The sequence below is a fragment of the Polypterus senegalus genome, chromosome 3 (genome assembly GCF_016835505.1).
Source record: "Polypterus senegalus isolate Bchr_013 chromosome 3, ASM1683550v1, whole genome shotgun sequence".
NCBI classification, from domain to species: Eukaryota; Metazoa; Chordata; class Cladistia; order Polypteriformes; family Polypteridae; genus Polypterus; species Polypterus senegalus.
In genome coordinates, this window is record NC_053156.1 from 145551391 (window position 1) to 145563954 (window position 12564).

Here is a 12564-nt window from a genome sequence, read left to right on the forward strand (position 1 = left end):
CAATTAGCAGCAAATGCCCTTTAATCTCTACACAAGGCTTACTTTCAGGGGTCAACAATGCCCTGAGTAGGTTCTACCCAGAACTTACACTAACATCTCCAGTGTACCTGTACCCCTGATTCCCAAATAGCTTACATATCCTTTGCAGCTCCCAGCCCACTTACATTCTGAATAATAAGAAGTTGAGCCTCACCTGTTATAGGTGGAACCTCCTTGATTCCACCTACTGGGAAGGCAGATTTCTTCTGTCTTTCTACAAGTCGCCCATGCCATCACTTACACTGAAGGGAAGAAGCCTCAGTCTTTAATATGGCATATATCAACCCTTACGCATTGTGCTTTTCAAAAAAAATATATAATTGTACACTATGTTTACTATATTATGTTCAGACGTTTGTGAAAAAAGTTTTTGCTTGGAGCACAATGGGATAATTGTATCATTTAATATTCATCTTTTGACTGTAAGTCTATGTTTAGGACACCATTATAAAACTAAAAGCCCTGTCACATTAAAAGACTTTCCATGGATTTTCATTTGTACATTTCATATACATAATGTGAGTGAGTCAACAGCAATTATAACATGCTCCCAGGACTTTCAGCTGTGTAGTCGGACTTCCCCAGTGACTCAGTCAAACCCTCTGCAACCCATCCCAACAAAATCAAACGGGTTTGATTTATGGGTGCTGACAACCAGCTTCATCCGGAAGTGCAATACCTAGAATGCAGCAATGTGGATTAAGTAACAAAGGTGTTTTGGACCTCACAAACAGAAGAGAGGCTCAGCTATCTGAGGTCTCCTGATTTGTGTAAATGGACAGAATTGAAAAAAGGGCCAAGATTGTGACTGAACTTGCAGTACTTGGAAAGCATTTGTACAGCACAGGCTCTCTGAGGAAACATTTTATTGGCTATCATAAAAAGGAAGTAGCTTGCAATACTTTGGAGATATGAAACTGTGCTGGAAAGTCTTATAACCATTAAATATAACATAATACAGTTATTAGGAAGTAAGAATTTCTTCACCTGCATGTTAAAATATTAGTTTCATCTGCTCTTTTACTAGTTGCATACAATATATCTGCAGTAACACCAATGCTGACTTACAACTGTTATTCACAGTCAGACAAACATTATTTAATGCACTGAAAATCTTAAATGTAAGAACATTATGGTTCAGTTCAGCAAGCACAGCATGTACTTAGGCCATTCGAAGATGTGAAATCAAAAGGGTCCATAAGCCATACTTTTAAGTCTGAATCACCTTTCAAATATTTGGAACATTTATTTGTTTTGTTTATAGACTGCATTTACATGCACAGCAATTAAGCAAAATAAATGGTTATGCATGATTGACTGTATTAATAATAAACAGCAAAGATGAATAATTAAATAAGGTAAAATGTGTCAAGTTTATGTGAATTACCAGTATATGAAAAAGTAAAGATTTCTGTCATGGCCTTTTTATTCCTTCACTCTGATACTCCTTTTGTAAAAATAATTAGAATGAGTTTGATAATGCAATAAAATTCAGCTGCTTGTCTCACCTCCTACAATATACAACCAAAAGAAGAGTAGGTAAACATTTTCTTCCTTGCACACACAGAATCCAGGCAAAGTGATCATTTCAAATATCTGTAATAATCCGTACCATCATTTATTATTTCACCATAGCCCAGGAGAATGCGTTTAATATAAAAATAGTTTGGTCCATCATCCTTTATTAGATTTGAGATGAACAAGATTACATAAAAGTGTAGTCTCTTACATCGGTAATTATTGTAATGGAAATCATAGCTGATGTACCGATATGAAGTGGGACTGAAATTAGTGCCACCACATTAACCCATTTTAATAGGATTTGAGACAGATAATACAACAAATTAATGTTTTCTTCTCAAGTCAGCTTTTACTAAATGGAAACACTACAGAATGAATCCCAATTCATTCTTTTTTTCCCCACCGATGAACTGATAGCTGTGGGTAAAGATTCTTAGAACTTGCCTTATCATCATGCAGTTAAAGAAATTCATTTTCACAGAGCAACAAGCACAACCAAAAAATCCTTTTACACGTTTGCATGTATGCAGACCATTTAAAAGACTAAATTTGCACAGTACTGGTGAGTTTCTCTGGACTGAACACTTGGTAGTGAGTGATAAATTAACAATTTACAATGGACAAAGGCTGGCAGTAAAAACTCATTTGTCACTGATTACAATTTTATAGGACTTCTGTGAAATGGTAAAACACGCTGCTCAGTGCAGCTCCAAAGAGCTGTGATCTGCACTGCTTACATGCACCATTAAGCCTTTTAAACTGAGCTCCACCCGCCATGAACTGAAAACAACGTGGCTTTTCGGCAATCAATAGGCACCACTTAAATTAAACAATGGGCCCCCCAAGCCCCACTAGTTTTCTCATCAATGAAAATAAGACCTGAATGAAGATGACTGACAGGACTATTTTACTTTAATACCAACAAAACTCAGGACATTATCAAAGGCTTGACTGTTCCTGAGACAGGTGCACCCAACTTCCTGCATGCATTTGAATCAGAAACAACTAAACTCCTCCCTCCTGACTGTGTACTGCTAAACTGTAAGGCCTTATTATTATAAATCATTCAGTAAACATAAGCATTGCAATCTAAAATGAATAAGTCATTTTTGTAGTGCAAGTGAAAGCTTGATCTGTTAAAGAAAAAAATTGAATTCAATATTCTATATCCATTTCTTAAGCTACAAAATGTTTTCAAATAAAATAATAATTAAGCTGTAATGCATTTGTATTTGAGAAATGTGGAACCACTAAACACGTTACAATACAATTTTCATAATAGTGATATTTGCACATTTGTTATGTGGTTACTTTTTATTATGCTTAATACTGCAGACACTATTCCTTTGCTTCTTAAACCCTCATATTGACACAAGAGTCAGTAAAATATCTAACTTAACTTGTTACCTCTGTGCTGTTCTTATGTAGCTTCCTAATCATCTCAGGTTGTTATTATTTCCACTTACTGCTAAAGAAAAAAAATTTCGTTTGGTTTTTTATATTGTACACATTTTTAGCTTTTTAGCACAACATACCTAATTCTGTGACAAGCGTTTTCTAGAATAGCACTGTTCAAGGTGGAAAGAGGTCACTGAACCAAGAAATATAAGCTGTTTTTAAAAGCCTTTCAAATGAAACCTTTTAGTGTCAAGTGATACACTTTATGGGCTACTAAGTATATTTAGCTTTTATAAGCTGCTAAATTGTATATCTCTGTCATATGGCTTGTCTCACCATAGAAGGGACAAAATACAAGGAAAATCCAGGAGGAAAATTACCAAATTAACACCTTGTTTCTATACTAGGCTGTCAAACACAGTTCTTGGACAGCCACAGAGGCTGCAGGTTTTTAACTCCAACCAATTTTTCAATTAGAAGCCAACCCTTGCTGCTAATGAAACATGTCTTTTAATTATGCAGTGTTCTCCATCTGCCATGTCAAAAATTTCTAATTTAAAATTTCTCTTTTTCTAATGTTTTGTGGATCAGAGCAGATTAATACAACTCAGTCCTCACTCTTATTTTCTTTTTAGTTTATTCCTTTCAAATATTTCACTGAAATGAAATGTTACAATGAACAAACACGGGTCCAAATAGGTCCTGATTAGCCATTTTGATGTTACCTTGCTAAACTAACAGTAAGAAAATACAAAGCACCTAAAATGTTCTGAATCATAATAAGCAAGCAAACTAAAATTAAGCTAGGAAAAAATCTTCAATAACAACAATAATTCACTTTTGATCAAGAAATGTCTTGGACTGAAGACTTGCTGCCACCCCGTGTTAGACTATGTCTTTGACCCACTGTATCAAATCAACATAGGAGAACTGCATTATTTTTGTTAAATCAAAGAGAACAAAAATGACTGAACTACTTCCTTTTTACTTGGTTTTTCATCTGTTCCCCAAATTTCCACAAGACACAAAATAGTATTCAACAATTATACTTGAATATGAATTTCTCAAACCAATGACAACACATTAGTGTATAACAAAGAATAAATATGCCAGTCATTTGAAAAATGCCATAACATGGAAACAATTAAGGAAAATATATAAGTTTAAAATAAAATATCACCTATATAAACTCATACATGAGAACAAAACTTAATTAAGTGACTATAATGTTGTTGTAGATGACAAAAAAGAAAGCAGAACACTAAATCTAGCAATGGAAATCCAAATATAATTGAGAACACCAGTGTATTTGCTCCTGTTTGGTTCTAAGGTTTAAATGGACAAAAGTAAACAAAACTACTCCAGCAAGAGATGCTGTTGTGCTTAGAGAAGCAGACACTAAGCAGAATTTATCATTATTTTTTATGTTCGTGTAATTCATACAATGAATTTCTGTTTGAGGGTCAATAAATTACTATCTACCTTTAAAAAGCTCAAGCAGCTTGAAACCTATCATATTGGCACTAAGGAGAAGGTTACTGCTGCAGCCAGAAGAGGCAACGTCGAAAGGATGGGACTACAATGTTGAGTGGCAGGGGTTTTATGGCCTGTTAACATCTGATTGGTCATGATGTAAAGTGAATAGGAGACCTCTTGTCATTACACACGCTGCCTGATGCACAGAACTGAACTGCTGGTTTGAAATTCCAGTCCAGGATTCACCTGTATAAAGAGTATGCTAAAATAAATAAACACATGGGTTTTTTTTTGTCTTTTTTCTTGTATGATCTAGTGATTCAAATGTAAAAAGTAGAGTGGTACACCAAAGGTTTTGCCCACCAGGCAGCTCAGGCTGACGGTGTGAATCACTCAAGTAATTGAAGCACTGTTCCCCAATAATGGGAAGGATGGCCTACATTTCAACTGTCAGCTTAACTGTATCCGAAGAACTCTTTGCTAAGTGTATAGCATCTTCAAGCTTAAAACCAAAGCAGTAGTTTACTCGGATGTTGCTTGCTCGTATTTATCAGGACTACTCGATATTCCAATAACATGGTATATTGGAGACATAAACAATACTATTAACAGGTACGTGAGGTAAGGCAAACAACAAGCAATAGGAATAGAAAGGCAAATGTCACTGCATTCTTTTTAGGTGATATCGTTGACAGCCTGAAATGAAGATTAAAAATGACAAGAGTGAAATGAAGAATAGAAAGTGAGAAGGTAAAATTAAGAGAAAGTGAAGGTATGAAATGAACACTAAAAGTTGAGAGCGTGAAATGAGGAAGATGTGACAGCCTGAAAGTGACATTTAAAATGCAGAATGTTAAATGAAGAATTCACATTAAAAATCCAGAATGTGAAATGAAAACTGATGGACTGGGAAGCAAACCCAGTACTCTTGAACGGCAGGCAGCTGCAATCACTGTGTGCCAGGTAGGCATTGTTGGGGGTTGTGACGGCATGAATTTAAGAATAAAATCTAGGCGTGTGAACTTGACACTAGAAAGTGCACTTGAAATCATCATTAAACGTTGACTCCTGCATGCAATGGAGATTAAAAAATGAGCATGAAAATAAGTTTAAAAAATAACAGCTTGAAATCAACATGTCTGGCTGTTCTTGGTGTAGGTCTATGTTTTGGGAGCATGTCCTAACTCTCTTGCAGTGTATTCGGTTAATTCTGTTTAAACTGTATATTAAAATTGTGTATTTTCCCTATTACATGTAACATAAACTGTGAAAACTTCAGCATATTCATGACAATCTTTTATTTTGACAATTTCATGTATGACAAACCTTTATTTTAAAAGCTTCATCCTACCCATCAAGTATGTCTCCTCCCATTCAACATTGACCCTCCTAGTCAACTTTTCCCCTCCTACAAATGGCATCAGCAGCAAGAAACCAACAACAAAAAGTGCTGTAGTATAAATCAGTTACAGTCTTAAAACTTTTAACTAATCATTTGCAATATTTAAAATGTTTCTTTAGTGGAAATGTATTTATGCTTTAATAATCTATCCATCACTCTATTTTCTAACCCACCCCATGGATTCAGAGTTGCATAGACATGTCACCAATCACAGCAGCACAGGGCAAAAGGTTTTGGTGGCCTTCCATTGCATGGCACATTCATGCCCACATCCATACCTTCATACTAGACTCTTGCAGAGTTGCCAGTGTCAGGGATGCCAGGGGCGACAACCCAGCCGGGACGCCATGAAGGACCGGAAGAGGGTCAGTGCCCACCTTGGACCACGTGGGGGCCGCCAGCCTGGTGGTTCTGGTGGCTACGAGTAGGGGGCTTGGAAGCCCAACCCTGTAGGGGCCCGTGGTCACCGCCAGGTGGCACCCCGAGGCCTTGGGGACCCTGGGGGGAAGAGAAGAAGGGACACCCGGAGTGCTTCCGGGAGTACAGCCGGCACTTCCGCCACACAGGGGCTTGTCGGCGGGTGATTGCCAGGGAGCACCTGGAGCATATCCAGGTGAGGATAAAAGGGGCCGCCTCCCTTCATTCGAGGCTGGAGTCGGGTGGAAGAAGGACTAAGCAGAAGAAGAGAGTGTGGAGGCGGTCCGAAGAAAGGCATTGTGTGTGTGGCCAGGACTTTGGGGGTTTGTGTGCACTGACTTTTGTAAATAGATATTGTAAATAAACGTGTGGTGGTGGAAAACCACATGTCTGCCTGTCTGTGCCGGGTTCCGTTCACACCAGTTAACCTAAAATGCATGTCTATACAACAGGACGTAACAGGAAAACTAAAGTACCCACACTGACACTGGAAGAATGTGCAGAGTGACTAGGCTAGGATTTGAACACAGAACTATAAACTACTAAAAGCTGTGTCACCTTAACATCTTTACATTAATATTATTACTTGAAATGTTCCTAATTTTCCTTAAAATACACCATTATGTGTTTTAATGAGGCTATGGTATTTCAGTAATATTTTTCAGACAGTAGATAAATGCAAACCATTACAAACATGTGATAAGAACTACAGACACCTCTGCAAACATTTGCTATCAAGACTGTCACCATTGTCCTACATAATCCTATATAAGTACAGCCAATTCTTTCAGTCAAATTTGCAACTTTCTAAATATTACCACAAAAATGCAATAACAGATCAAGAAAACACTAAATGATTTAGTCTTTGAAATTAAGGTTTATTTGCATATTACCTTACATTTTATTTAATTTGTGTTCATGAATTTGTAGGAAAAAGGTTCAGCTTTTACAATGGCAATAATGGGGTGTGGTTGCCAAACTGTCTACAACTAAAGCAAATCCAAGTTTACAAAGCCATTCCATCCCACACTTCAAAGCTTTCTGAAGTTTAAAATAATTTTTGGAGGATTTGCCTAAAATGAAAAAATGGTTATTCAAAAATCACTTCAAATGCTACAGATAAAAAGTATAATACTAATTTTTTTTTTTACTCATGTTTGGGATTGCAGGTAGCAAAGTTTTTCCCGGCACCAAGAAAAAACAACTGTAACAATTATAGGTAGCACAGGAATCAGGAAGATATCTTACCTGGATGGGATGCCCTAAGTGGACAGAAAGGCAACCCAGCCAAGAGAGGGAAGGATGTCACGCCCGGACAAGGCTTTCCTAATGAATGGACCGACATGTATAACACCTTCCCTGGCCATGATAAAAGAGGAGGACAAGGAAGTACTGTCTCTGGGGAATGTTTATCCCCAAACCCCAAGTCGCTGGATGGCAGCAGCCCTTGGTATTGGTGCCCATACAGAAATCATCAGGTAATGCCGAGAATTGTAGTCTGGCAGTGCAGCCCTGCTGGGGTCTGTGGCTGCCACAAGAGGGGACTGCAGGGAAATGTGCTCCCTGTTATGTGGGACTTCCGTGTGACCCGGAAGTACTTTCAACGGGCAGCAGCCCTGGCACCGAAAGTACTCCTGGGTACTCAATAAAAGGGACTGCACTGCCTTGTCCAAGCGAGTCAGAGCTGGGAGGAGAATGGGTAACACTCAACTGAAGGAGAGCAGTCTGGCGGTGAGAGGAATGGTGATTGAAAGAGAGGTAACTTGTGCTTTGGTACTTTTTGGAGGTATTTGTGCAATAAACATGTGTTTGTTTCTAAAAACCCAACAGAAATGCACAGATGGGAACTAGCAAAATGTGTATGATAAAGTTGTTGTGGAAAAAAAATAATTATGTACTTTAAACCTAATTAAGCCAATACAGGTTATTGAAGGTTGGGCCTTATTACAGAAATAGTGGCTAGTCTCACACCCACACCTACATTCATTCATACACAGCCAGTTAGAGTCACTGTTTCAAATAATATGCATGTCTTTGGGATGAGGAAGGGAAATAAGAGTAATGGGAGAAAAATTCTTAACAGTTACAGAGAGAACATTCTAAAGTCACCATAGAAAGTGACCAGGTTGGGGTTCAAACCCAGTTCACCTCAAAAGTCACTGAAATAAAAAACAGAACATTTGCATAATTTATTTTTTAAAATACTGTATAGTCAATTTAAACACATTAATTAGTGGGCCCTGCCTTGTGCCTGATTATTCCAAGACTGGCTTTGGCTCCCAGTAACCCTGCAGTGGAAAGAGTAGTTTTAGAAGATGTATGTATAAATAATGTACTACTTCAACTGCATGTCACATAATCACTATAATAACAGAAAGAAGTTGCAAGATTGCCTATGTTTCTTAATATTCTTTAATTAGTCTCAAAGTCCCATCAGCTAACAGATTTTCAAATCAGGATTTCCTGTTTATTGGAATTTTTTCCATTTACCTAATGAGAGTTGCTACCAAACATTTTTCTGTGATTTGTACAAACAGTCTTACAAACATGGATTATGTCTTCTAATAATATAGTATCTAATAAAAAAGAGCCATGTTTTCATTTACCTATTTTTATCAGTTCATTTTCTATCTAATTTTTGTATCCTCCAAACGGCCTTGGTTTATTTACTGAATAGGATGGGAAGACTTAGGACATTAAAGTGAGTATATGCGGTATATACAGTTTTTGGTTCAATTCATTTTTAAGATCTCTGATAATGTTATAATATTATCTCCACATCAGATATACTGTAGTAGATATTTACTCAGAATGTTTTGCATTTTCTTATAGTTCTCATATTTTCTTTATAATATGCTCATGCCTATCAAGCATCTCTCTTTTTTTCTCTGAAAAAAAGTTGTGCGATAAGGATAAATTAGGGTTCTCTGACAACTACTAAAGCTTCTTGGTTAATGTTAGATATTCAAAGGAAAAAAAGAATATGTATCTTAATAATAATTAATAATATAATAATGTTATATTTTATATTAAAAATATGTTATCAGGGAAAATGTATAAAATATTTTACCCAGGCAAATTTTGACTAAATAATGCAGCCTAAAACAGCTAACAAAATCATATACAGAGATATAGGTATCCCCTGATTCCCCTGCTCAACATCAACATTAACGTCAACAAAGGAGAAAAAAACAAGGATTGTAATTTACAGGAGGGATGTGTACACACTGTAAGTGCATGAGAAGAAAGAGCACAAAGCAATAAAATTCAATAATGAAAGAGAAATGCTGAATTTAGCAAATTTATATTATACAACCTGACATTAGTTACTTTGTTCTGGCAAGGTTTAAGTGCCTGAATCTGTTATATGGGAAATACTACTTTAAATAGAAGCCAAATCACTCACAAATGTGTACTGTGGAGGCTGAACATCAAATTCACTGCATCAAGTGTTAACACTTGCTTATTTTATCCACTATACACTCCTGTGCATACAAACTTGCTTAAGAGTGTTTATTTATCTACTTGGATTATTTCCTTAGTATTATTCAACTTCTTGGCTCATAAATGAACATAACCCTACTGGGTATATTTATATGTTATACTGACAAAACCATGGAGAAACAGAACAAAATTGTTTGACGGACTTAAAAAACACACCAGTCATTTCCCCTTCCAATTCAAAGACCACAACTAGACAGCTTACACTGTCAGTTCTCAGTGCAGAAAAAACTCGGCACAGCTTCAAAGATCTTTTCAAAGCCATAATCCTAATAGGTCGTGGTTTGTTCCAACACATCAAAAAAGAGAGAAAAGAGGTGCAGAAAAATAATGCATGAACTGGCAGAGATGCTTAAGGAAAGATTGGCAGAGGATTTACTGTACAGGGGGTAAAAATCAGAAAGATTGGTCGGAGGATGTGGGTTACAAAGGATATGAAACAGGTCTGCTTGACACCATGAAACACAAACCTTTCCAGAAGTTTGTCATGTGTTTTTTTCATTTTTTTATTTTCTTCTGTTCTGCTTTAAAGGTCCACTTTTTATCATTAGCAACACAGACGCTGGATTTTATTATCATATTATCTAGAAAATGAAATTTAAAAATTACTAAATACTTATGGAAAGGTAATTTTTTAAAATAGAAGAATCTCTTGTACTATATGATGAAAAATGAAAATCAGAGTTTTTAATCTTCTCCACAAGTTTTAAGTTTACCTTAGTTTATTTTCTGTTATACATTTCACTGACAAAATCAACAGATACAGATGTCCTCACTGGAGAATAAGCTTATTAATTAGTCACCCATGGGAACAGAGCCATTGATTTACTGTCAGCAGTACAACAAAACACAGACCACAGGCTGTTTTTCCTACTTATGCTGGGGAAACAATTAATTATCTTGAGAAAAACATTTTTGTTATGTACGCTGTATTGACAAAAAAAAATCAATTCAGGCTGCATACCTTGTTTGGGGGGGGGTTGATAATATATTCTCATGGAGGAGGGAAAATGGGCTGTTAGGGACGAGAAGATGACTAATGAGAACCCCAGGTCTTCGGGCTCACGGGTAACAGTCATCGCCACATAAGACCATGAAAGACTTCTGTTGGAGGATAACGTTGGGGAATCAGATAAGCCATTGGGGCAGCTTTTGTAGATTAACAAATAATGACCTTGGTTGTCTTGCTTTAATTAATCTAAAAGGAAAGTCTGTAAAAAGAGTAACAATTTTATTTCTGAGATAAAATTACATGTTAATAAAGAACACCTACTGTCATGACAAAAAAGTATTTTAACTGTAGCCTTCAAAGTGAGTTTATTTTTGTGTGCAGTATTCTGTCATTGCTAGGTTTTCTGGTCCTGAATGTCATTTGTGTCAAAGAACAAAAAACATATCTGTGCCTGTTATCTTTGTAATGAGGCTGGCCACAGATTATGAAGGAAAAGGATGATCCCAGTACAACATGGCATGTATTTTGTTTTAATCTCAGAGAAAAATAAATGTGCACAATAGCTGTTCCATCACATAGCAAAGCAAAATGGTTATGGAAATTAGGCATTAGGCAAGCCTCCCTGCTGCTCAAAGCACTTGCATCCTCTCTGTGTTTTCATTCTAGGTTTCATGCCCTTTTTTCTGCTTTCAGATACTGGTTCAAGGGCAACTTGAAGGAAATGTGCTGCCCAGTTATTGAAGTCAGACCTTCCCTATCCCACACATTTTCATTATTACCTTACACTTTTACTGCATGCTTGTGCCAAATGATTCTGCTTTTCCAGTAGTGTTTTTGTTTTTATGCTAATTCCTTTTACAGTTTATAAAGGCAGAATCAAAAATGGGTGCACAAGTTTGCAGAGTACTACATATAAAACTCTTTTTTTAATACTTTGTTTAAAAAAAAACTCTTATGTTAATAGTTCTGATACTAGCAAAGCCTAGAATTCAGGAATGCTAATATAAATATATTGGGGCAATTGTGAGTAGTTTTTTTTCTTTAGAGACCACACCTTAAACAATAAAAATACAATAGTAAGAAAGAAAACATGATATATGACTCGAAAAGTAAAGGACCATCTCCACTTAACACATCCCACTAATGGTAAATATTATTACAAATCTGTAATTATTACAAGGTACACCTCTATCCTATATATAATTTGTAGTATTTTTACTCTCTTGTGCATGTGAAATAATGAGTCTCAGTAGTGTTTAGTAATACTAGTAATTATTGGTTGTTGGCCTACAACAATGAGCTAAGTAAACTGCAAAGTAGACCCCTTAGTAAATTCAGTGCATTAAACTGGTCATTCATTTCAAGTAACTAATGAATAGAAAAAGTTCACCATCCATCCATCATCCAACCCGCTATATCCAAACAGGGTCACGGGGGTCTACTGGAGCCAATCCCTGCCAACACAGGGCGCAAGGCAGGAAACAAACCCTGGGCAGGGTGCCAGCCCACTGCAGGAAAAAGGTCACCATTAAAACAAAATAATATCTAGTGTCAGAGTAGTGACAACCTTTAAGCATGCTTCATGATGTGATCACCCAAGGTGTAATCCTCCATCTCTGACAGTAATGGGACCCAGAGACTTTATGAATTTATTCTTTCTGTACTGGGAATGAAATCTTCCCTGACAAAACCAAAAAGCAAACATTTTCTTTATTCTGATTCTGAGTACAAACAATAAACAGAAATATAAGTGCTTGCTTGACAGAAATACATCTTGATAATAATATCTATTAAGCGGGGGAGAGCGAAGATTGAAAGGTCATTGCCAAGTGGGCACGTCAGGTCTTCAAATAAGTAA

The 12564-nt window shown here is 36.6% G+C and overlaps 1 protein-coding gene and 1 long non-coding RNA gene across 3 annotated transcripts in view; one reads left to right on the forward strand and one right to left on the reverse strand.

Moving 5' to 3' along the window:
- Positions 1–12564, reverse strand: part of LOC120525602 (bifunctional protein GlmU-like) — a 167393-nt gene that overhangs the window by 131643 nt on the left and 23186 nt on the right. The window lies entirely within an intron of this gene.
- The window catches only part of LOC120525603, a 94242-nt gene continuing 90479 nt past the window's right edge, over positions 8802–12564 (forward strand). The window contains exon 1 of the long non-coding RNA XR_005632983.1: positions 8802–8954. This is a non-coding gene — a long non-coding RNA (uncharacterized LOC120525603). The remainder of the gene's footprint in view (positions 8955–12564) is intronic.